Consider the following 24136-nt stretch of genomic DNA (forward strand, 5'->3'; position numbering starts at 1 on the left):
TACTTTCCTCTTTTGTTTGTTGATATTTGTTAATATAAAATAAAACAATGTCAAGTCATACTGCCACATGTCAGCCCAAGACCTGCTGCTCTCATCCAAATACACAGACACCATAACTCTATGTCATGTACGATCATCTCATCTTCCATGATTGATATTCCAGGATGTTTATGTCACTGTTCTACACAGATACCACGAAAAGGCACAAAGTTCTATCAGGAGAAAGATAGATACATTGCGATAGAAACACACCCAGTAGGCTAAAGCCTTCTGGCAGTTGCCCATGGTATATTTTTTTTTTTTTTTAATGACTGATATACCTGATCCTTCTCTGTCTCCACAAAGTGTGTTCTCAACCCTCAACCATTGATGACAAGCCTGTGCACTAACCTGCCTCTAATAGCACAGAAACTGGAAACATAAACAGCAATATGCAGTTAGAGTTTCACTTATACGTCTATTAAACTCCACAGAGAGGAGGAGAGAACAACAACATATTCCATAAAAGTTGTCAATTTGTGAGTTTGTGTCGCTGTCAACAACAGACTGTGTGTCCTGTAATTATAGTGGACAAAAAAGTTCCCCCCAAAAATATTGAACTGCTCCCTCTAGCGGACACATAGGAGTAAACGTTGTTGAATTCGTTTCATTTCATCAGCAGGCAGCCGAAGCAAGGCTTGGCAGAATGGTCGGCTGTCCAGATTACAATTAATTTTCCATGATACATTTAATTAACCATCATCGCCATCCAAACACAACTGTGCGTTTGATAAATGTATCTTCTGTTTTGGCGTCAAGAAGAGAGAGAAAAAGCGCCTTGTTCTGGAGTCTGACCGGTATAACGACACAGATGGGACTGCACCATATAACAAGCAACGACGTTTCCCATTTAAAGTTTTGGATGAATGCTTCAACATAAGGATTGTAACTGAGTTCACACGAATACGGGACGTGTTTCATATTATTTTATTGACACGTTTCGGGTCAATGAATGTGTTTTTCCATGTGAAAACATGGCTAGTTAGTTTCAGCTAGCTAACTCGCTAAAAGGCTAACTGCATCAGTCTGAAGCAAGGGTTGAGATGTTCGTCTAAATTTGGACCGAAGCTAGCTAATCCAGGTAGCTAGCTAGCCACTGACAACGTTTCTGGGGCAAGCTGTCAAACCCATTGTATGTAGGATTATTTTTATATGGTGATTATTGATTGTGCGTGTTGGGAAAACATGCAGATCGAAACTTTGATCACATTTGCTGGCGGAGTTGTGGAAACCAATGTTTCATTGACATCGCAAAGTTAGCCTGCTCGCTACCAACGTGACTCCACTATCCTCGACCAGTCAATGGAATTCCGAATGAGTCATTTCGGGTGTTGTCCTCCAAAATCCGAAAAGCAGGAGGACAGCTTCTAGAATCCCTACAAAAGCTGATTTCTCATCCCGCTACACGTGGGATGAGACTTATATCGAAAGGAATCAAATCTGAATGTTTCCGAACATGGGGTCTTTAAAAGCACTTCAAGAATGGTGTCGGATACAATGCGAGAGTTACAACGATGTAGACATCAAGAACATGTCGTCGTCTTTCCGGGATGGCTTGGCATTTTGTGCCATAATCCACCGATATAGACCGGATTTGATGTAAGTATTTAGTTAGTTTCAATAAACGTTGAAAAACGTTCTCCACTTCTTCCCAGGCCTAAACAAGATGATATTGTCTCTCGGAAACAATAAATATTTAGAAACATAACACGCCAGCAACAAAGAGTGGGTTTATTTACATTAGGGCAAAATGTCAATATTGACAAGAATTCTAAAATAACAATGGAGCTCACGAACTCATCAAGAATTGAACAATTTGCTCCAAAATATAATCACTAAGTACAATGTTGCAACGTGCTGATACAATGTAACAACTGTTAACTATCTGGGTGCTGAACTTCGATACTTCGATACAATGTGTTACTGCTGATTTCACCGTAATCTAATCCTATCAGGACACTCAAGTACACTCTGTGTTCCTGGTCAAACTCTAGGCCAAATTAACTGATCTAGTTCTTGCCTAGTTAAATAAATACAACAATCTAGCCTGTAACTAATAATAATATAATAATATCATGAGGTGGCAAGTTAGTGCTCTCAGCCAGAGCCAGACCACCTTCAGAATGATGTAGCCAAGGAACTAAGTTTGTCCTCACCTTCACAGAACTGTGGAACGGAAACCCTTTGAACTCGATCAAGATCATGTCACTTCAACATGACACTAAATATAGGAAGGAAGTGCCCTCTAGCTTGTGTTGCTGTTTATCATGTTGGCACCAGTGTTTGTGTGAGAAAAAAAAAATGTTTTGATAACCTACATTGCCTTTCGCCACGACAATCAGTGTTCCACCAACAACGTTGTTGTGAGCTATTACAGCCAGCAAACCTAGGCTTGACTTGTAATCCAGGCGTCATTGCAGAGACTGTTTCTAAGCAGCGTTAGAAAGGGGGAAACCAAGGGTAAGCCAAGTGTGCTGTACGGTATCTAATGTGGGTTGACGGGTCTGGCCCTGTCTGTAACAACACACCCCTTTTCCTGTGTGGGACTCGCACACACTGCAGTCGCAGAACGAGGGCACAGTTAGGCCACAAACTAACTGCATTAAAATGATTGATGATGGGTTGCAAGGAGGAGGAAGATGGTAAATAGAACTGCCTTGGCTGAGAGTAGGAGTGAGCAAACGATGATGGGCTGCAAGGAGGAGGAAGATGGTAAATAGAACTGCCTTGGCTGAGAGTAGGAGTGAGCAAACGATGATGGGCTGCAAGGAGGAGGAAGATGGTAAATAGAACTGCCTTGGCTGAGAGTAGGAGTGAGCACACGATGATGGGCTGCAAGGAGGAGGAAGATGGTAAATAGAACTGCCTTGGCTGAGAGTAGGAGTGAGCACACGATGATGAGTTGCAAGGAGGAGGAAGATGGTAAATAGAACTGCCTTGGCTGAGAGTAGGAGTGAGCAAACGATGATGAGTTGCAAGGAGGAGGAAGATGGTAAATAGAACTGCCTTGGCTGAGAGTAGGAGTGAGCAAACGATGATGAGTTGCAAGGAGGAGGAAGATGGTAAATAGAACTGCCTTGGCTGAGAGTAGGAGTGAGCAAACGATGATGAGTTGCAAGGAGGAAGATGGTAAATAGAACTGCCTTGGCTGAGAGTAGGAGTGAGCAAACGATGATGAGTTGCAAGGAGGAGGAAGATGGTAAATAGAACTGCCTTGGCTGAGAGTAGGAGTGAGCAAACGATGATGAGTTGCAAGGAGGAGGAAGATGGTAAATAGAACTGCCTTGGCTGAGAGTAGGAGTGAGCAAACGAGTGAGCAAATTATGATGAGTTGCAAGGAGGAGGAAGATGGTAAATAGAACTGCCTTGGCTGAGAGTAGGAGTGAGCAAACGATGATGAGTTGCAAGGAGGAAGATGGTAAATAGAACTGCCTTGGCTGAGAGTAGGAGTGAGCAAATGATGATGAGTTGCAAGGAGGAGGAAGATGGTAAATAGAACTGCCTTGGCTGAGAGTAGGAGTGAGCAAATTATGATGAGTTGCAAGGAGGAGGAAGATGGTAAATAGAACTGCCTTGGCTGAGAGTAGGAGTGAGCAAATGATGATGAGTTGCAAGGAGGAGGAAGATGGTAAATAGAACTGCCTTGGCTGAGAGTAGGAGTGAGCAAACGATGATGGGCTGCAAGGAGGAGGAAGATGGTAAATAGAACTGCCTTGGCTGAGAGTAGGAGTGAGCAAACGATGATGAGTTGCAAGGAGGAGGAAGATGGTAAATAGAACTGCCTTGGCTGAGAGTAGGAGTGAGCAAATGATGATGAGTTGCAAGGAGGAGGAAGATGGTAAATAGAACTGCCTTGGCTGAGAGTAGGAGTGAGCAAACGATGATGAGTTGCAAGGAGGAGGAAGATGGTAAATAGAACTGCCTTGGCTGAGAGTAGGAGTGAGCAAACGATGATGAGTTGCAAGGAGGAGGAAGATGGTAAATAGAACTGCCTTGGCTGAGAGTAGGAGTGAGCAAACGATGATGCCTCCCATTCAATACAGTACAGATGATTCAGGTACAACCATGCACCTCGTTCTGTAACTGCTGTGTACAGCAGATGTCACATGTTCTGTGTCCATGTCCTTCAAAGTGTGTGAACCAAGCGTGCATGACCTACATGCAGGTTCTCATACACGCTGCACCTATCCTGGCTTGTGTGTGTGTGTGTGACAGGACATGAGATCACAAAGCGTGACCTAAGCATTCAACTACTACATACAGTAGAAAGGGAGTGAGTGAGTGCAAATGACACCAGATATGTTATAATACATCTTTCTCTATGGGTCAAAGGCTGAAGATCCAGCTCTACCTCTGTCTCCTGAGCTCAGAGCTATTTGGCCAGGCAGCCTCATCACCCAACCAGCAGCGCTGCGGTGGCCTGGCCTCTCTGTGACTGTCTTCAGTCTGATCCAGACAGACAGGCCGTCAGGGTAATCTGCAGCAAGGGGCCTCCTCCTGCCAACCTGCATTTAGCTCTCATGCTACTCTAGCCAGCCGGTGTACAGTACTGCACAGCGATGCTACTCCAGTTCTTATCACTGACAGCGTTCAGCACGCCACTGTACTATACAAATGGCTTATCTGACAGAAACCTAGTAATGTCATTCAGGATCAGACCGGGTCCAGTTCTCTCTGACTGAAACCTAGTAATGTCATTCAGGATCAGACCGGGTCCAGCTCTCTCTGACTGAAGTGGCTCTTGGTTCAGGGTGAATAAGCAAGGTGATTAAACAGAAGCTATAAGCCTGGTCAATGTTGGGTATCTGCAACTGGTATTATTTCCTCAGTACCAACAATAAGCCTTATTCAGTAGATCCATCGATGGGTTCAGACAGATTGGCCCATATCAGTTATTATTCCGTCACTACTGACCTCAGTTTCATGTGATTTCGGGGGGCCAGACGACGGTCTCCTCATGTCAGACGTGTTTTGTTTGATCTGTCATTCTCCCCTGCACATGACGCTAGTGGCCTCCGTATTGTCTCTCTTTTCCCCTTTTGTGTACTTCACTTCCCGTTTCCACCCTGACACGGTGTTCTCTACCTCTGTGTTTCTCAGTTGAACCTTTCTGACGGGTTGAGATTAGTTTTCTCCCACACCGTGCAGCTCACCCACCCAGACGGTTCAACGTGTCTCCTCTTTTCTCTTTATACTGTCCATGCAGCAACATCACCACCAAATATGCTGAGGACATTTGACTACATGCTGTGTTTTGTTGTTAACCACCAGAGCATGTAGCTTAAAGCAGACCATGTAGCTTAAAGCAGACCATGTAGCTTGTTGGCAGCGACACCAAGTCCACTCACACACAGTACAGGACTTAATGGTGAGGATGGTTGACACACCGGTGGCGATGGCAGGCCCCTCATCGAAAGTCAGCTTGTGAGCAGGGCAGCAATACTTGTTGGATTAGGTTCTCAGTGCCTCATCCTTCCATGTCATGGGCTGCAGCGTTTCTCCCCCAAAAATGTGCAATGCTTGCAGAAGGAGTGGGTTAAGTCGGTGTGGAACTGTTGGCAAAGAGAAAAATGTGCTGTTTTTCCAGTCAATTTCTTGCAATTCTATACATTTTCCCATGGAGCCGAGAGAACATTTTGCAGTGTGAAAATGAATTTCCTTCAATTATACACATTTTGCCATGGCTGATTCTGTGTTAATATGCCCAAACATTCTAACAAAATCAATCAGGGACCCATGTACCCTAAAACTGTGTGCCCCATCACTGATCCAGCCATGCCAAAAATACCCCCATCTATTGTTAGTATAATTTTTGTTTCTCCCTGACTGTTTAGCTTTTATTGATTTCTTGTTCTCAAAGATTATATTCTAAAAAAATGTGATAGGTCAATTATTTTCTAAATTTTTGTTGTTGTGGCAACAACAATTTAGCTGCTGCTAAATGAGTACAGGGGAAGCATTGCTCTGTTCTGTTCTGTCGAAGCATTGCTCTGTTCTGTTCTGTTCTGTCTAAGCATTGCTCTGTTCTGGTCTGTCGAAGCATTGCTCTGTTCTGGTCTGTCGAAGCATTGCTCTGTTCTGTTCTGTTTGCTTTGTTCTGGTCTGTCGAAGCATTGCTTTGATCTGGTCTGTCGAAGCATTGCTCTGATCTGGTCTGTCGAAGCATTGCTCTGATCTGGTCTGTTGAAGCATTGCTCTGTTCTGGTCTGTCGGTCTTTGTTCTGGTCTGTCGAAGCATCTGCATTGCTCTGATCTGGTCTGTCTGTCGCATTGCTCTGTTCTGTCGAAGCATCTGTTCTGTCTGTCTGTTGAAGCATTGCTCTGTTCTGTTCTGGTCTGTCGAAGCATTGCTCTGTTCTGTTCTGTTCTGTCGAAGCATTGCTCTGTTCTGTTCTGTTCTGTCGAAGCATTGCTCTGATCTGGCCTGTGGAAGCATTGCTCTGATCTGGCCTGTGGAAGCATTGCTCTGATCTGGCCTGTCGAAGCATTGCTTTGTTCTGGTCTGTCGAAGCATTGCTCTGTTCTGGCCTGTGGAAGCATTGCTCTGTTCTGGCCTGTGGAAGCATTGCTCTGTTCTGGCCTGTGGAAGCATTGCTCTGATCTGGCCTGTGGAAGCATTGCTCTGATCTGGCCTGTGGAAGCATTGCTCTGTTCTGTTCTGTTCTGTCAAAGCATTGCTCTGATCTGGCCTGTGGAAGCATTGCTCTGATCTGGCCTGTGGAAGCATTGCTCTGATCTGGCCTGTGGAAGCATTGCTCTGATCTGGCCTGTGGAAGCATTGCTCTGTTCTGTTCTGTGGAAGCATTGCTCTGATCTGGTCTGTGGAAGCATTGCTCTGATCTGGCCTGTGGAAGCATTGCTCTGTTCTGGCCTGTCAGGCTGTCAACTGTTGAAGCACTGAGGGGCACCACTCCAGAGACTCCAGTGTTACTCAAGGAGGATTTGTCAGTGGCAGTTGCTGCACTTTGCACAACTTTGAATAATAGCAGACTGGGCTGTAGCATTAGCGCTTTAGCACCCGTAGGCCTACAGCAGAGTGGCAGTGTGTGTGACGTAGCGCTAGGTCAGGACGGCTAGGCTAAGTGCATTTGGGGCCATGGGAGTCAGATTAGGGGGAGAACAGAGCTCACTTTGTGCTATGGGCTGCCTCATACCAGTCTGTGGGCTGGCTGTGCTATAGGCAATCGTATACTAGTCTATTGGCTGGCTGTGCTATAGGCAGTCTCTTACCAGTCTTTGAGCTGGCTGTGCTATAGGCAGTCTCATACCAGTCTTTGAGCTGGCTGTGCTACAGGCAGTCTCATACTAGTCTATTGGCTGGCTGTGCTATAGGCAGTCTCATACCAGTCTGTGGGCTGGCTGTGCTACAAGCAGTCTCATACTAGTCTATTGGCTGGCTGTGCTATAGGCAGTCTCATACTATTCTGTGGGCTGTCTGTGCTATAGGCAGTCTCATATTATTCTGTGGGCTGGCTGTGCTATAGGCAGTCTCATACCAGTCTGTGGGCTGGCTGTGCTATAGGCAGTCTCATACTATTCTGTGGGCTGGCTATGCTAAAGGCAGTCTCATACCAGTCTGTGGGCTGGCTGTGCTCTAGGCAGTCTCATACTATTCTGTGGGCTGGCTGTGCTGGTGAGGTTTCCTGTATCCAGACTGAGAACCAACAGGTTGGTGTTTTTTCTATTTCCCTTTAACAGAGCAGAGACTTTGCGTCCAAAAGCAACTCTCAAAAGTCCTAGGATGCGTCCCAAATCCCACCCTATTCCCTACATAGTGCACAAATTTTGATCAGGGCAAAAGTAGTGCTCTACATAGTTCCATTTGAGACACAGACCCAATTTTACGGCAGGATGTTAACCGGTGGGAACATGAGGTTTAGTTCCCTGCTCCAGGCCCAGTCAACCAGCCACCTACTCATTACTGCTGTGTTGAGCCAACCTGCTGTCCTTTCATCACAGTGGGGTTCACCCATAAATCACTGTTGATGTTGATGGGTGCTGTGGCCCCATTCTCAGTGAAATATAGAGGTAACTGGTTGTGTATGGCCAAACACTGTCTGTCGTTCTGTTCGGATCCTGATGTTGTTTGATGGGCCATCACTCAAGTCTTTTCAGATCAAACCGACTAACCCCCCCCCCCCCCCCCAGATAGTTAGGCCTGTCATTACTTAGATGCACTAAGCAAAAATCGCTCCGCCATTTCCTGGTTGCTAAAATTCTAATAGTTAGCCTAATTTCAGTTTGTGTGACAAAACAAACAGTCATTGCGTAGAGAATCATTGTACCATCTAAACCACTTTGAAAAATATTTTCCATAACCCAAAATATTGTATTTTCAGCTGTTTGAAGCTGGTGTACAAAACCCAAAGTAAAAGATGCAAAAACAAAACTTCAGAACGGAAGCATAGAAATAGCACTTATAGAACATATCTACCACTTCTTAGACATGCTTTCAATGGGAATCAATCTATACCTGATCTATAACTCAAATTTCTATGTGAATTTGGTCGGGTTGCCCAAAAAGTGACATATTATAGCTTTAATATGCTATATGGGTTATTTCTGGTTTGGTTAGATGCTCACCCTTTTACCTAACAATAGCAGTGTGATCTCTCATAATTTGACTGTAGTCTTGTGATTGTATCTATGATTTAGAGTAGGTTATTTGCTTAGATTTGAAATGTTGTCTTTTTCCCCCCTGTCATTCTAGAGACTTTGACTCCCTCTCCAAAGAGAATGTCTACGAGAACAACCGTCTGGTGAGTCACTAGAACACATATCACTTCTCCACACAGGCAGACACACTCTAAAAGCCTTGGTCTAGATGTAATGGTTAGTTGTGAACCAGCTAGTGACTTCATGTTGCTGAATACTGTAATTAGCTGTGACAAGTCAGTCATGGTCGTTACTCTGGTTCCCTTCTCTGTGTCTGTGGTAGGGTATGTATTGGGTGAGTTCTGTAATGCTAGAATACAGTGTAGCCAGGTGTAGGCCTACTAGTGTCTATGAGAGGGTGAGTGTTGTTTTGGAAGGAAATAGAGATGAGTAACAGATGTCACGTGGGTGAGACAGTGTCTGCAGTTAGTTAGTCAGCTAACTATCATACATTTTCATCTGTCTGTTTCATGTCTGTCTTTCTATGTCTCCGTCTTTCTATGTCTCTGTTTCCTATGTCTCTGTCTTTCTGTATCTCTGTCTTTCTGTGTCTCTGTCTTTCTGTATCTCTGTCTGTAGAGAGCATAGTTGTTTATTGGTTCCTGCCGGAGCCTGACATGTGAAGGGGGGAGGGAAGGAGAGAAGGGGGGAGGGAAGGAGAGAAGGGGGGAGCGAGAGCAAGCAAATGAGGACAGGAAAGAAAGACAGAACAGTTCACCAAAGGGAGAATATGAAAAATAAATAGTCCTCCGAAATCGGTTTGTTTGTAGCAATCATTTAAATAACAAAGCCACATATTTGTTTATCAACAACTGCAAAGGTGCCAAAATAACATTGCCCTGAGGTTGAGTAGGGTTTGGTTAGCCTACTTATAGCAATCCTCAAACTGAGCTTGAGTGTTGTCTACTGAATGCTACTAGTTACATTTCTTTCCAATTATCCAATAGCTTTTTCAGGGTTGAAGCAGTTGGTGGTCGACATAACTGTTTGTTTCACTGGCAGCATGTCAGATATCTGTGAACATTTGCAGTGTTTCACTGTAGCTACAGCATTAGCCTGAGTGAGTCCGAGACAGCCTAATCCTGAACCCAAACACGCAGCATGTCAGATATCTGTAAACATTTGCAGTGTTTCACTGTAAACATTTTCAGTGTTTCACTGCAGCTACAGCATTAGCCTGAGTGAGTCCGAGACAGTCTAATCCTGAACCCAAACACGCAGCATGCTAAACTAAAGCTAGGTGATTAACGTCCAATCACTGTCGACACGGTAGATTTCAGTTGTTCCCCTGCGTTTGTTTACCATTGTTTCTCAGACTTATCTGACTCCTGATAATCCTTGAAGGTTTTAGTCATCATGGGACGTTCTGTTTCGAGTTAATTGCCAGAGTTGATCCTGCTGCTGGGACAGCATTCAGCTCGACTACTATCTGCAAGCTGTCGTTGTTTTGAATGATATTACATTTGATGAATATGTCTGTTTTTCACATGCAAAAACAGCCCCGTTCAGTGGTTTGTTTAAATGTACACCGTTTGTAACAGTTTGTTTACATGTACACAGTTTGTTTACATGTACACAGTTTTGCATCAATTGTGGCCCTGTTTACTGAACAGCTGCCAAGTGATTGTATTATCCCCAGTGTTTTGTAACCTGATCAGCTCTGTGTCCCAAATGGCACCTATTCCCTACATATTGCACTACTTTTGACCAGAGCCAAATGGACCCTGGTCAAAGTAGTGCACTATATAGAGAATAGGGTACAATTTGGGGCAGAGAACTATTAAGGCCTTAATTTCCTCAGTGGAATTTTTCATTAGGCAGATGGTTATCCAACCGACAGTATTCTGGCAGGCTGTAGCATTTAATTATGACCAAATAACACAGAGGTGTTTGAAGCAGGGGGTCAAGTATCAAAGTGTACACAGGCGCACACACACACACACACACACACACACAATAAAATAACTGATGTCTGTTTTCACATTGTCTTTCTCCATTCTTTCCCTCCCCCTCCCTCCTTCCCCCCCTCCCTCCTCTAGGCGTTTGAGGTGGCGGAGGAGGAGCTGGGAATCCCTGCTCTGCTGGACCCAGAGGACATGGTGTCCATGAAAGTGCCTGACAGGCTGAGCATCATCACCTATGTCTCCCAGTACTACAACTTCTTCACCAACAAATCCCATGGTGAGTAGTACAGCTCTGGGGTTGGAGGGCCCAGACACTGTGAAAGCGCCAAATCCAGGACTGTGTTGTGGAATGTTGCAGATAGAATTGTCATGAATAGAGCTTACGTGATTTATTTTACTATTTGTCAGAAAGGCATATTTGTTCTACATATTATAGTTCTATCTGAATGTTCCACAACGATCACTTACTTGACCGGTGGTCCAGTACTCCTGGGCCTTTAGTACACAGCTGTAACCTAAACGCTTCGCTGGCTGGATGAGAAGTGGTCCTGTGTTATTAGATGCGACAGTATCACTGACAGGCCATCACTGAGTCACTACTATACCATTGCATTTGTAACTGGTCTCTCAAAAGGCCCTCTGGGTTTTATAGTGCTCTGACTCAAATGAAAATATCTACAGTTAGCCAATGCATAAACTCAATTAGAAATTGACTGATACCATCTCCCTCCTGTAGCCAACCCCCCCTGCTTGAAGAGGTCCAGTGGTACAGGCCACATTGAGCCGGCCCAGAAGAGACCGGTGGCCCCTCTGGAAGACAAAGTGGTTGAGCCCGAGGTAAGGGCTACGATGGTATCGGGAATCAGATGATGCATGAATACATGTGGTAAAGAGGTCAATGGAATGCGACCAAAACAATGGAATTGCCATGGAAACGCGTAGGGGAAAGGTCCTGAATCTCCTCATTGCGCCGCAGCAATATTAGCCAACATTTAGGCTATTGTTTATATGTGTTGCTGGCTTCCAACCAGAACATTAAGCTAGCTAAGACCGACAACCTTATTAATTTAAAGTAATGGCTGAATGGACCCCAGGAAGAGTAGCTGCTGCTTTTGCAACAGCTAATGGGGATCCTAATAAAATACCAAAAATACGACATTGATTGAACTTTTATTGTACATGCATGATAACTAGAACTAATTCATTGTATTTGTTTAACATAACAGGGACACTATTTGTGCTGGTATTTTATTTCACTCAAAACGTGTTCTATAAAACATTGACTGTCACAGTATCAGGTGTCAATGCTAAGGTGTCAGATGCATGAATGGATTGTTGTCTGTCTATGGCATCTATTGGTGTGACCGTATGGTAGAGGTTGGGTACTCGTTGGTGTGACCGTATGGTAGAGGTTGGGTTCTCGTTGGTGTGACCGTATGGTAGAGGTTGGGTACTCGTTGGTGTGACCGTATGGTAGAGGTTGGGTTCTCGTTGGTGTGACCGTATGGTAGAGGTTGGGTACTCGTTGGTGTGACCGTATGGTAGAGGTTGGGTACTCGTTGGTGTGACCGTATGGTAGAGGTTCGGTACTCGTTGGTGTGACCGTATGGTAGAGGTTGGGTACTCGTTGGTGTGCGAGTGTTTCTATAGAAGTCACGTTGTCCGTTACATCAACGCGGTACGGGATTGAGTAATTCTATTGACTAAATACATGTTAGTCTAAACTTGTAGGATAGGGCATCTCAAAAATATGTCTTATAAGAGAGTATTGATGTGGACTATATCCTATAAGTTGAGCCTCCATTGTTTTTCTTTTAAAGATAGCCTTTGTATCCTGTTTCTCCCCTTCTTCCGCATGCCCTTTCTTCTACTTCCTCCCACCGTCCCCCCATACCGGCCTCCTCCCTTCTTCCCCCTCTTTAGACAGAAATCCACTCCTCTCCCTACTCTTCCTCCTCTTCCTCCTCTTCTTCCTCTTCTTCTTCCTGGCCTCTGAACTCCTCCCCTCTCTCTGGTCCTGAGCCTAGACAGTAGGATGGGCGGGGGTTGGGGGGCTAGGGGGATCAAAACCGTTAGGTCAGTCATTTTGAACTTTAACCTCTGTACATAGTTAGTGTCTATTTAACACTTGTTTTATACTACTAACGTTGTGTGCCAAGTTTGAACACTTGCTGCTAACCCTTTGACTTTTAACTCAACCTAAAAACACCTGCTAGAGTTTCTTACATCACTAGTACTAGTGTTCTACTAGACTTTCCTTGCTAATTAGCGGCTGGTTTGGAACTTTACTACTTTTCCACTTAATACATATCACTTTTTAATATCAAGACAATGTTTTTTTTCAGCGATTATAAAATACATGTAGCTAGTTAAGGCAATGACTCTAAGCCGAGGAGGCGATGGAAATATACCAGACTGGTTGTAGCTAGATAAGCAGAATAAATCCTCCACATCCTCGATCCTGACTCCATGTTTGATCTCCCCCCACCTCCCTCCCCCCCTATCCTCTCCATCTCCCCCATCCCACACCCCCTCCACCTGCGACCCTCACCCCCCTGGCCACCTGCCTGCCACGCCTGTGCTAGCTGAGCCTACCTGGTCCGATGGGTACGGACGGAGGGGTACAGGCGGGGGTGAAGCGTAGCACCCTCAGCAGCAGCTGCGCCGCCTGCCAGAGGCACGTCCACTTGGTGCAGAGGTTCCTGGTCGACGGCAAGCTCTACCACCGCAACTGTTTCAGGTGAACACCCGTTCAGTTACTGCATATCTGGTCTGCACAGCTACTACAACATACTGCTGAGTCTGTTTACTGTATAATGATAAAACACTGCTATTCCAGTGACTCAAAACAGACCGTTTATATCCTCTGTTGACATGTATTTCCAGAGTTTAGAGAAATTCAAGTGTTTAATCAATGTGCTTACCACAGGGTTTGTCAGAGCTTATGTCAGACTATAGTCTGAATGTTGCCTCCTGCTCTGCTCTCTCTCAGGTGTAGGGAGTGTAGCAGCACTCTGCTGCCTGGGTCCTACAAGCTAGGAAACGAGGTCGGCTCCCTGGTCTGCACGCATCACTTTGCCAGGTCTGCCTTAGCCAATCAGAATGGCCGACCGGACCTAAGCAAGCGACCGACAATGGTTCCGTCCGTCAGGATTGGTCAACCCATGCTGCCTCAAACTTCTCCTCCTTCTGGGAGGGACCAGGTGGCAAAGACTCCGGCTCAAGAGACTCCGCCACCAAAAGAGACTCCGCCCCAAGAGACGTCACCAAAAGAGACTCCGCCACCAAAAGAGACTCCGCCCCAAGAGACGCCACCAAAAGAGACTCCACCCCAAGAGACGCCACCAAAAGAGACTCCGCCCCAAGAGACGCCACCAAAAGAGACTCCGCCCCAAGAGACGCCACAAAAAGACACTCCGCCCCAAGAGACTCCACCAAAAGAGACTCCTCCCCAAGAGGGCGTCACCAATGAGGATTACACCCCCACACCAACCAATGACACTGACTCTACATCATATCCTATCTCAACGACAAAAACAGAGAAAGAGAGGGAAGACAGTGCAGGAGAAAGAGAGGTCAAACCTCCACCCTCCATTCCTCCCAACCCTTTCGATGACATCGAGGAGGGGGAGGAGACTCCGACAACAGCCAAAGACACAGCCAATGGGGTTATCCCTTCTACACCTGTCAGTCATCTAGGACTAGGGGACAGTAAGCCAGTCCCTATCCCTCGCCGCTTGTCACAGCCCTCCCCTCCACCTCGTCCCGCCCCCAGGGTCCGCCCACCCCGCGTTGACAACCTTGCGGTCAATGGTGAGTGGCCGATTAAGGTGATTGACAGCTGAAATAAGTTAGTGCTATTTGCTACTGTAGATCCTCATTTGAACTGTGAACTGTGAACTCCCGTCCTAATATAAAATATATGAAACCACTGATTTTGACTCTCAGGTGATCGTGGTGAACACAGGAGATCTCTTCCTCCAGCTCCCAGACCTCGAGAAAGATCCCACTCCCCTGGAAGGTTCAGTATACTGACTAACCTATCTTTACTAGTCGACACTGATTGGACTACTTCATCTGTTTCTCTCCCAGTCTCTGTCCAGCAGTATTTGTGTGTTAATGCATGTTGATGTTTTCATGCACTCATCTGTCTTTGTTGTTTTGTCGCCCCCCTCCCTTTCTGTTTCTGTCTCCCCCACTCATCCTGTCTCTCAGCTCCAGTCTCTCCATTGACTCCCCCAAACCCCCTAACCCACCCTGGCTGGCCCTCGTCCAATCCCAAGAACCCAAGAAGAAACCAGCACCTCCCCCTCCCCCTGGAGTGGCCACACCCCCACACACTGGTTCGTTATCTTCTCTAAAAGGGGAGGGCTCCAGACCACCCACGCCCCCTGCACCCGCCAACCCCTTCGATGAGGAAGTAGAGGAAGAGGAGGTGGGGTCAGTAGGAAGTTTGGTTTCTCCCACTGTGGTGGTGAGTCATCCGTGGTACAGCATCTCCCAGGCTGCAGACGCTGCAGCTGACCCAGACACGCCCCCCATTGGGGGTGTTTCCTCCCGCTCTGCAAGCCCCAATGGCTTCAGGTGCAAGAAACGCCCGGCGCCCCCAAAGCCTGTTCCAAAGGCCCCCGGCTCTAACTCAGGTCAGTGGGCCTTGATGGCAACAGGATATGATAGAGGTTGGTTAGAGAAGTGGTTCCCAGACCGGGGGACCTAGGACCTATACACAGGGTGTACTTGAGAAGACTTATCAGACCATAGACCACTGCCTGGTAAAATGTACTTCAGGGGTCCTCTGGGCAGAGCAAAATTCAGTTGGTACAGTAACCAAAAAAGGTTGTGAACCACTGGGTTAGAGCATTGGACGAGTTGTATCCATTTCACCTCAAATCATGTCGATCATGTGTCTTGTATGTCTTGCACGCTCTGGTTTTGTTGTCATTTTGAAAGTTATACATGGATGTTCACAATGTTTTTCTCTCCATCCTCCTCCCATCCAACTCTACTTTGTTTTCCATTTCAACTTCTGCTCCTTTTTTCTGTTTTCTGATATCACTTCATCCCTCTATTTCTTCAGCCCTTCCTCACTCCCAGCCCTCCTCTTCCTCTCCCTCTCCAGCTATTAGCATAGAGAGCCTATCCTCTGCCTCCGACCATAGCTCCTCCCACCCAGCTTCCCTAGGGGGCGGGGCCACGGGCGATCAGGACAACCCTTTCACCAAGAGCGTATCAGAGCCCTCCATCTGTGGGCCCTGTGGTGGCCCCACCACCTCCCCCTCAGCCAATCGCCTCTCTCCGAGCCCCTCCCCTCCTCCCCAGCCAGCCAATCCTAGCTCGGCTCCGGCCACTCCGCAGAGCAATCGGAGCGCCAGGCCCCCGCCGCCAAGACCTCCAACGACACCCAGCCCCCTGGCAGCATCAAGTGCTATCCCAGTTCCACCCCCCCAAGGTAAGGGATTCTGGACCTTTCATTTTTTTCACCATGTAAAAATACATGAACTGCACTAACTTCCACGAACCTTTTAATGATACAAGATATTCAATGTAATGAGCTTTATACCTAACTAACAGATACTCTGATAATGATTTAATACCTTGACATTCATCTCTGTCTTCTTCTCTCTACTTCCAGCGGACTTGTAAGGAAAACCCTTTCAACAGGAAAGCCTCTCCCTCCCCCGTTTCCTCCCCTAAAAACCAGACCTCCTTGTGGTCCTCGCCCCGCCCGGCCCCCCGCCCCTGGACACGGCTTCCCCCTCATCAAACGCAAGGTGAGATTGTGAGGACACCACAGTCCGCTAAAGTTTGTAATTCAATGAGTCACTCGATGATTCAGCATCAGACAGTCCGAGTCTTTTATTTTAATGGAATGTGTTGACAAGCCAGCAACAGTCTACTATTACTGCTATTACCATAGGCAACGGTATTGGTTATAGTTTGACTAGTGGCACTAATGTTTTCAAAGGAACAACTCAATCTGGATGTAAATCATGTGAACTGTACCATATTGTATTTTTTTAAAGATTGCAGTGCTAGTGTGTTTTGTGATGTGTGTGTGTTGTCCAGGTGCAGTCAGACCAGTACATCCCAGCTGAGGACATCCATGGAGAGATGGGAGAGCTGGAGAAACAGCTGGATGAGCTGGAGCAGAGAGGTGTGGCTTTGGAGAGAAAACTACGCGATAACCCCAATGGTAAAACTATCATATAAACCTCTCAAGACTAGTCTTATGATATAGGGAGGTTGCGTGGTCCCAGATTAAGCCTGCCCCTGGACTAAGAAGCATGTTCAGTTGAGAGTCTCTATAAAAAAAAAATTGGTCCAAGTCAAATGTTGTTTAGCAGATGTTATTGCGGGTGTAGCGAAATGCTTGTTGAAAATCCTGAGGCTGCATTCTCAGTTTAATAGTTTAATCTTTAGTTCAATAGTAAAGTGTCTAATAGTAGGTTAAATAGTCAGTAGTTTAATAGTCTAATAGTCAGGTCAATAGTCTGATAGTCAGGTCAATAGTCTGATAGTCAGGTCAATAGTAAATATTTTAATAGTCGCGTCAATTGTCTAATAGTTAAATAATAAATAGTTTAATCTTCAGTTCAATAGTCTAATAGTCAGTTAAATAGTAAATAGTTTCATCTTCAGTTTAATAGTCAGTTAGATAGTAAATAGTTTAATCTTTAGATCAATAGTCAGGTCAATAGTCTAATAGTCAGGTCAATAGTCTAATAGTCAGGTCAATAGTCTAATAGTCAGGTCAATAGTCTAATAGTCAGGTCAATAGTCTAATAGTCAGGTCAATAGTCTAATAGTCAGGTCCAGAGTCTAATAGTCAGGTCCAGAGTCTAATAGTCAGGTCCAGAGTCTAATAGTCAGGTCCAGAGTCTAATAGTCAGGTCCAGAGTCTAATAGTCAGGTCCAGAGTCTAATAGTCAGGTCCAGAGTCTAATAGTCAGGTCCAGAGTCTAATAGTCAGGTCCAGAGTCTAATAGTCAGGTCCAGAGTCTAATAGTCAGGTCCAGAGTCTAATAGTCAGGTCCAGAGTCTAATAGTCAGGTCCAGAGTCTAATAGTCAGGTCCAGAGTCTAATAGTCAGGTCCAGAGTCTAATAGTCAGGTCCAGAGTCTAATAGTCAGGTCCAGAGTCTAATAGTCAGGTCCAGAGTCTAATAGTCAGGTCCAGAGTCTAATAGTCAGGTCCAGAGTCTAATAGTCAGGTCCAGAGTCTAATAGTCAGGTCCAGAGTCTAATAGTCAGGTCCAGAGTCTAGTCTTAATAGTCAGGGCAATAGTCTAATAGTCAGGGCAATAGTCTTAATAGTCAGGGCAATAGTCTTAATAGTCAGGGCAATAGTCTTAATAGTCAGGGCAATAGTCTTAATAGTCAGGTCAATAGTCTTAATAGTCAGGGCAATAGTCTAAAAGTCAGGTAAATAGTCTAATAGTCAGGTCAATAGTCTAAAAGTCAGGTCAATAGTAAATAGTTTAATAGTCAGGTCAATTGTCTAATAGTTAAATAATAAATAGTTTAATCTTCAGTTCAATAGTCTAATAGTCAGTTAAATAGTAAATAGTTTCATCTTCAGTTTAATAGTCAGTTAGATAGTAAATAGTTTAATCTTTAAATCAATAGTCAGGTCAATAGTCTAATAGTCAGGTCAATAGTCTAATAGTCAGGTCCAGAGTCTAATAGTCAGGTCCAGAGTCTAATAGTCAGGTCCAGAGTCTAATAGTCAGGTCCAGAGTCTAATAGTCAGGTCCAGAGTCTAATAGTCAGGTCCAGAGTCTAATAGTCAGGTCCAGAGTCTAATAGTCAGGTCCAGAGTCTAATAGTCAGGTCCAGAGTCTAATAGTCAGGTCCAGAGTCTAATAGTCAGGTCCAGAGTCTAATAGTCAGGTCCAGAGTCTAATAGTCAGGTCCAGAGTCTAATAGTCAGGTCCAGAGTCTAATAGTCAGGTCCAGAGTCTAATAGTCAGGTCCAGAGTCTAATAGTCAGGTCCAGAGTCTAATAGTCAGGTCCAGAGTCTAATAGTCAGGTCCAGAGTCTAATAGTCAGGTCCAGAGTCTAATAGTCAGGTCCAGAGTCTAATAGTCAGGTCCAGAGTCTAATAGTCAGGTCCAGAGTCTAATAGTCAGGTCCAGAGTCTAATAGTCAGGTCCAGAGTCTAATAGTCAGGTCCAGAGTCTAATAGTCAGGTCCAGAGTCTAATAGTCAGGGCAATAGTCTTAATAGTCAGGGCAATAGTCTTAATAGTCAGGGCAACAGTCTTAATAGTCAGGTCAACAGTCTTAATAGTCAGGTCAATAGTCTTAATAGTCAGGGCAATAGTCTTAAAAGTCAGGGCAATAGTCTTAAAAGTCAGGGCAATAGTCTTAATAGTCAGGGCAATAGTCTTAAAAGTCAGGGCAATAGTCTTAAAAGTCAGGTCAATAGTCTAATAGTCAGGTCAATAGTCTAAAAGTCAGGTCAATAGTAAATAGTTTAATATTCAGGTCAATTGTCTAATAGTTAAATAATAAATAGTTTAATCTTCAGTTCAATAGTCTAATAGTCAGTTAAATAGTAAATAGTTTCATCTTTAGATCAATAGTCAGGTCAATAGTCTAATAGTCAGGTCAATAGTCTAATAGTCAGGTCAATAGTCTAATAGTCAGGTCAATAGTCTTAATAGTCAGGTCAATAGTCTGATAGTCAGGTCAATGGTCTTAATAGTCAGGTCAATAGTCTAATAGTCAGGTCAATAGTCAATAGTCAGGCAGGTCAATAGTCTAATAGTCAGGTCAATAGTCTAATCTTTAGTTCAATAGTCTAATAGTCAGTTGAATAGTTCAATAGTCAGTAGTTTAATCTTCAGTCCAATATTTTATTTATTTTACCTTTATTTAACGAGGCAAGTCAGTTAAAAACATATTCTTATTTTCAATGACAGCCTAGGAACAGTGGTTTAACTTCCTTGTTCAGGGACAGAACGACAGAACGTCAGCTCGGGGACTCGATCTTGCAAGTCCAACGCTCTAACCACTAGGCTACCTGCCTCCCCAAAAGTCTACTATTCAGTTCAATAGTCAATAGTCAGATCAATAGTTTAATAGTCAGGTCAATAGTCCATATTTGTATCTATAGTATAATATTATCCATATTCTCATGGTGGTGTTCCTGTTCTAGATGAGGAGGAGGAGACTTTGCTGGTGGACTGGTTCACTCTGATCCATGAGAAACACCTGCTGGTGCGCCGCGAGGCTGAGCTGGTCTACACGTACGTACCAGCGCCTCACCAGAGCCTGTGCTCATTGGCCCAGTAACCAGCTGTCTCTTTAAGATTCTCACACGATTTATTTCCTCTTGACAGGGCCAAGCAGCAGAACCTGGAGGAGAGGCAGGCTGATGTAGAGTATGAGCTGAGATGTCTTCTTAACAAGCCAGGTGTGTGATCTCACTTCCTGTTTGTGAATGACATCATAGAGCACAAGGCCCTTGCAGCGACCTGGGATGGGAGGCTTGTTAACTAAAGTCCTGATTCCATTGTTGGACTGAATTCACTGAAATGGAACGGGGTCCAGAAAAGAATCCACGTTTTAAGTCACTGCGTTACTCTTCATTCATCCTCCCCTCTTAATCCCTCCATCTTGTAGAGAAAGACTGGAATGAGGAGGACAAGGGCAGGGAGCAGGAGCTGATGACAGAGCTGGTCACCGTCATCGAACAGCGGAACCAAATCATCAACAACATGGATCAGGACAGGCAGAGGTAATCAATCACCTATCATCTCCTGTCTGTGCTCATCTAGAGCAGGATGGGCTAGTAGATGTCTGTTTTTTTTGGTGATCTTACTGTGCTTCTCCAACAGGGAAGAGGAAGAGGATAAGCTGGTGGCGACCATGTTGAAGAGAAAAGGTAAGACGAGACAAAAGCTTCATGTTTTGTTAGAACTCTCCCTTTCATCTTTCTTTCCGCTCAAAGTATTCACGCTTCTCGTCCATGTCTCCGTCTTCCCTCTCTCTCTCTCTCTCTCTCTCTCTCTCTCTCTTCTTTCTCCATCTCTCCCTTCCTCCAGACTTCCAGAAGGAGCCAGCAGCAGAGGGCGAGCAGCAGCAGCAACAGAAGAAGAAGAAGAAGGAGAAGTTTAAACCCATGAAGGTTCTGAAGAGGTTGAGTGTGAACCAAGGAAAAGGTGGCAGCCCACGCAAGGAGATGGCAGAGAAGGACAAGAGCTGAACAAGGTATGGAAGGAGGGAGGTGGATGATGGATGGAAGAAAAGGAAGAGGGATACCATCCTTTACAGGGGGACATATCAGATGGAAAGAGCAAGGAAATGGCAGATGAAAACAAAACACAGTGAGAAGGAAAAACAACCCAGGATTCTCACAGCTATGTGAAAGACTGTAATGTGTGCAACCTGCAATCTGCTCCTCCTTCCTCTTACTGTAGCATATCCTTCTAATCGCTCCTCCTTCCTCTTACTGTAGCATATCCTTCTATTCTGCTCCTCCTTCCTCTTACTGTAGCATATCCTTCTAATCGCTCCTCCTTCCTCTTACTGTAGCATATCCTTCTAATCGCGCCTCCTTCCTCTTACTGTAGCATATCCTTCTAATCTGCTCCTCCTTCCTCTTACTGTAGCATATCCTTCTAATCGCTCCTCCTTCCTCTTACTGTAGCATATCCTTCTAATCACGCCTCCTTCCTCTTACTGTAGCATATCCTTCTAATCGCTCCTCCTTCCTCTTACTGTAGCATATCCTTCTAATCTGCTCCTCCTTCCTCTTACTGTAGCATATCCTTCTAATCGCTCCTCCTTCCTCTTACTGTAGCATATCCTTCTAATCTGCTCCTCCTTCCACTTACTGTAGCATATCATTCTAATCGCTCCTCCTTCCTCTTACTGTAGCATATCCTTCTAATCTGCTCCTCCTTCCTCTTACTGTAGCATATCCTTCTAATCGCTCCTCCTTCCTCTTACTGTAACATATCCTTCTAATCGCTCCTCCTTCCTCTTACTGTAGCACATCCTTCTAATCGCTCCCCCTTCCTCTTACTGTAGCATATCCTTCTAATCTGCTCCTCCTTCCTCTTACTGTAGCATATCCTTCTAATCGCTCCTCCTTCCTCTTACTGTAGCATATCCTTCTAATCTGCTCCTCCTTCCTCTTACTGTAGCATATCCTTCTAATCTGCTCCTCCTTCCTCTTACTGTAGCATATCCTTCTAATCTCTCCTCCTTCCTCTTACTGTAGCATATCCTTCTAATCGCTCCTCCCTACCAGAGTATGTGAGCAGAGTTAAGCGGTTGGAAATCCGGCTCGTGCTGGCGATCCACCTATTTTCAACTGCTCCGCTAAAAAAAACGTCTGCGCTCACAGGAAAAAAAATGGCCGCTCCAAATTCTCCCCATTCATTAAAATCACAATTTAACCAACACCCATCTATTTTTGTGACTACCTTGACTTACCATTTGGTATTCAAGTAATGAAATCAAACCATATGATTTGAATTAAAAGTATTTTAATTAACAAATACATTGGAATATGCCAAGCCTATTTCTTTTTGCATGTGCATATGGTAAGTACACCATCATGCTTTCGGGATGCGTGTCTTTTCAGATTACACGATTTCATTCTTTAGTTGCGGATGCTACATTGCCGCAATCCCTCTCTTGCTCTTGGTCCACATCTTGTAAGTTACCTTACTCTGCTCCCTACTGTAACTCCTCGCTCCACTCCGCTCACATACTCTGCTCCCTACTGTAACTCCTCGCTCCACTCCGCTCACATACTCTGCTCCCTACCGTAGCTCCTCGATCCACTCCGCTCACATACTCTGCTCCCTACCGTAGCTCCTCGCTCCACTCTGCTCTGCTCATACTCCACTCCGCTCCCATACCTGCTCCCTACTCTCCTCGATCCACTCCGCTCACATACTCTGCTCCCTACCGTAGCTCCTCGCTCCACTCCGCTCACATACTCTGCTCCCTACCGTAGCTCCTCGATCCACTCCGCTCACATACTCTGCTCCCTACCGTAGCTCCTCGCTCCACCCCGCTCACATACTCTGCTCCCTACCGTAGCTCCTCGCTCCACCCCGCTCACATACTCTGCTCCCTACCGTAGCTCCTCGCTCCACTCCGCTCACATACTCGGCTCCCTACCGTAGCTCGATCCACTCCGCTCACATACTCTGCTCCCTACTGTAGCTCCCATGATGCTCTTCCAAATACAGCCACTCCAATGCGTTCTGTACTGTGTATATATTTGAAGTTGCCTTTGTGTGAAGAGAAGACTAAAACCTTAAGAGACGTCTGAAGACTGAATTGAAGAGGAGGTATATTTTCTGTAGATTTGCGGTTCATCGCAATATGTGGTTTCTTCTGTCCCTTTTCATTATTACTTTGCACATTGTGACCCAGGCCTTTTTTAAAATCGGCTTTTAACAAAGATATAAATACTATGACTGCAGGTTTCTTACCATTCATCAGTCTCTTATCATGGTAGAAACCAAGGAAGAACAGTCCCTCATCTCCTGGTTATTCAGTGGTCCTAAGGTTTCCCCTTTGTTCATGGACGCTGCCTATGTCTCATTGTCTGTCGACTGGATACAGAACGAAGAGTTGTGTGTGTCTGTCAGTTGTCTGGTTTGAGTCTGTGGTACTTCTGAACTATTGTGAATCTTTTTTAAAAAGAGGAACCCGTTGTTGTGAGTAAATACTGCCAGTTAAGATGGAGTAATGACAACCCAAATAATTACTCTAGCTTTTAGCGAAAAGGTTATTTCTTAACTAGCTACTTACCATGTTTTCCAAATCACTGACTATTGTACTGTAGATATTATATTGGACTGTAGATATTATGTTGGATAATCACGGGTCTGACAATGAGACATAAGACAGACAGGTAAGAAATAGTTGAGATGAAATGTAAGTAATGACTTGAAACAAGGAATGTAAAGCAGTGTATTTGACTAACATAGTTGTATCATGACAGGTCATCACTGACTTAATAGTATTACAGAATCTGACAAGATTTACAACCGAAAAACAAGTGGGAACAGTTCTAGGGGCTACATTATACAATAAGGATTGTAATAAAAAAATTAAAAAGATATATATTGTAGCCCCTAGAACTGTTCACACTTGTTTCGTTTGTAAATCTCATATACAGTGCCTTGCGAAAGTATTTGGCCCCCTTGAACTTTGCGACCTTTTGCCACATTTCAGGCTTCAAACATAAAGATATAAAACTGTATTTTTTTGTGAAGAATCAACAACAAGTGGGACACAATCATGAAGTGGAACGACATTTATTGGATATTTCAAACTTTTTTAACAAATCAAAAACTGAAAAATTGGGCGTGCAAAATTATTCAGCCCCTTTACTTTCAGTGCAGCAAACTCACCCCAGAAGTTCAGTGAGGATCTCTGAATGATCCAATGTTGACCTAAATGACTAATGATGATAAATACAATCCACCTGTGTGTAATCAAGTCTCCGTATAAATGAACCTGCACTGTGATAGTCTCAGAGGTCCGTTAAAAGCGCAGAGAGCATCA

General features: G+C 44.8%; 1 pseudogene; it reads left to right on the top strand.

The window, feature by feature from the left end:
* The first annotated feature begins 643 nt into the window (after window positions 1-643).
* Window positions 644-22440, top strand: LOC124003182 (annotated as a pseudogene).
* The last annotated feature ends 1696 nt before the right edge of the window (window positions 22441-24136 follow it).

Source organism: Oncorhynchus gorbuscha, linkage group LG18 (genome assembly GCF_021184085.1).
Source record: "Oncorhynchus gorbuscha isolate QuinsamMale2020 ecotype Even-year linkage group LG18, OgorEven_v1.0, whole genome shotgun sequence".
In the NCBI taxonomy this organism is placed as follows: Eukaryota; Metazoa; Chordata; class Actinopteri; order Salmoniformes; family Salmonidae; genus Oncorhynchus; species Oncorhynchus gorbuscha.